Below are 2,420 nucleotides of genomic sequence, written 5' to 3'. Positions count from 1 at the left end.
TAATGATAAGTTTTTGAAACCTCATCGCTACATGCTGATCCTTTGTGACTCATTGTTTTGAATATCTATTGCTGCATAATAAGCCCACCCCAAAATATAGTACCTTAAAAAAAAAAAAAAACCTCATTTGTTACCCCTGGATGTTACTAAAGTACCATCTCATTATTCTGAAAGTTGATTTTTTTTTTTTGAAGGGAAAGATCCAGGTGCCTTTCCTGCAAGACCCGTATTTCAAGCTATTGGAATCTATGATGAGAGAAAGTAATTTGCAGAAAAACCATAGCTAATTAATGCAAAAAAAACTGATGTAAATAGAAAAATCACCATTTGCACTCCTTTATGAAATAATGGATCTAGGCAATGATCATCAATTATTATTAAAAGTATTGGATGAAAAGTTGATGACAAACTTTAAACCAGGCTGGAAACTCCTGAACCTACTGGTTAATCTCAACATCACTGCAAGTTGAACGACAACGCCCTGTGCCTTCTGATCTGATGCAGTAGAACCTATAGAGCACTGCTTATGAAGTATTCTTGACAAAAGCAAACGTCATCAAGCCTCCAGATGTAGATATCAGTTTATACAGAATATGGGAAGGGTAGATAAATATGTTAAATCACATCATAAGATTACAAATCCAAATCCATAATGTGAGAAATCCCATATGACAAATTACCCAGTTTCTTCAATAAATAGATGGCATAAAACAAAACCAAGATGAAACTAGTAAAAGAAAGAGTGGCCATTCTGTTGATTAAAAGAGACTTAAGAGTGGCAAAGTTCAGCCCCAGCAAGATGGTGGCCCCCTTGGAGCTCAGCTGCTGGAGAAGTGGCTGGGGCTCCCATTATACACAGTGAGTCCCTGGTGGTGATGGTTTATGCCAAATTTTCTGGTGCACTCTTGAACATCAGTATCATAGGTAAGACACAGAGGTTCAAGAGAAGAGGTACCAATTTTGACCACTGACTACAGCGTTATTTCTCAGCTGGCAAAAATACTAAAATTAAAAAAATGTTTTTTTAATGTTTATTTATTTTTGTAAGAAAGAGACCCAGAGTGTGAGTGGGGGAGGGGCAGAGAGAGAAGGAGACAGAATCCGAAGCCGGCTCCAGGCTCTGAGCTGTCAGCACAGAGCCCGATGCGGGGCTCGAACCCATGAACCGTGAGATCATGACCTGAGTCGAAGTTGGATGCTTAACCAACTGAGCCACCCAGGTGCCCGCAAAATACTAAAATTCTTAAGAAAACGAAAAGAATTCTGACTATGAACTCTCAGCAAAACAGGGGCAGATATACTGGCTTACACTGCTCTCCTAGAAAAGAAGCTGCTTTTGCAGTTCTTCCACATTCTGGATTGAAAGTGTGACAAAATTTTTGGTTTGCTTCATAAGGTCCTTTCTCTTCAGTTTGATCCTGCCTGGAAAAAATGTCTTAGGGAACACTGAATACAGTATCCTCCTCATGAGAGGAGAGTCTCCCCTCTACCACCTCTGAGAAATGGAAGCACATATACACAGACATGCCAAAAGGTGCCTATGCCTTCTGTCAGCAGATTGAGAACATCTCTGCTTTTCTTTGGAGATGCACCTTCTACCTCAGATGCCTGTGTGTTGGCTTTCTTGCACCTCTTTATAACATGCACTTTCCTAGGGGCATCTGGGTGGCTTGGTCAGTTAAGTGGCTGACTCTTGGGTTTTGGCGCAGGTCTCTGGTTTGTGGGTTCAAGCCCTGCATCGGACTCTGCACTGGCAGTGCCATGCCTGTTTGGGATTCTCTCTGACTCCCCCTCTCTGCCCCTCCCCTTCTCATGCTCTCTTTCTCAAAATAAGTAAATTAAATTAAAAAAAAATTTTAAGTGCACTTTCCTAGAGTTCAGTTATAACATTTGAAACAGTTCTCCAGCCTGTGTCACTTTTGACATGACATCCTAAACAGTTATTTTAGATTTGGTATTGGAGATGGATGACAAAGCCCTCCACTTCCTCCTCGGAAACTGCCAACATGCGAGTTGCTTCTCCCATAGGAAGAAAGCAATTCCTTACAATGACCATCCCTCTGCTGTATGCCCAAGTGTTTGCCTTGGAGCCCCATGATTTTGCAGTAATCTCTTACACTAAGTATGTGAAGGCAAAAAGAAAAACACTGCTAATAAGTATAAGGAAGACTCTAAACCAAAAGGAACTTTCTATGCCATCTTTTATTTTTAATTGCATTAAATATCAATTAAATTTTTTAAATTGTATTTGATAGTTTGTATTCTAGTTTGGCAACGCACTTTATGTAATTTCAAGATGAACACTAAATGAACTTGGAGGAAAAATAGAAAACTCATGGGACCTCATCAAAATAAAAAGCTTCTGCACGCGAAAGAAACAACCAGCAAACTAAAAGGCAACTGACAGAATGGAAGAAGAT

General features: G+C 39.9%; 1 pseudogene; it reads left to right on the top strand.

The window, feature by feature from the left end:
• The first annotated feature begins 799 nt into the window (after positions 1-799).
• Positions 800-1,971, top strand: LOC115520435 (annotated as a pseudogene).
• Positions 1,972-2,420: the final 449 nt, after the last annotated feature.

This window comes from Lynx canadensis, chromosome C1, assembly GCF_007474595.2.
Source record: "Lynx canadensis isolate LIC74 chromosome C1, mLynCan4.pri.v2, whole genome shotgun sequence".
In the NCBI taxonomy this organism is placed as follows: Eukaryota; Metazoa; Chordata; class Mammalia; order Carnivora; family Felidae; genus Lynx; species Lynx canadensis.
This window is presented reverse-complemented; position numbering and strand designations above follow the sequence as displayed.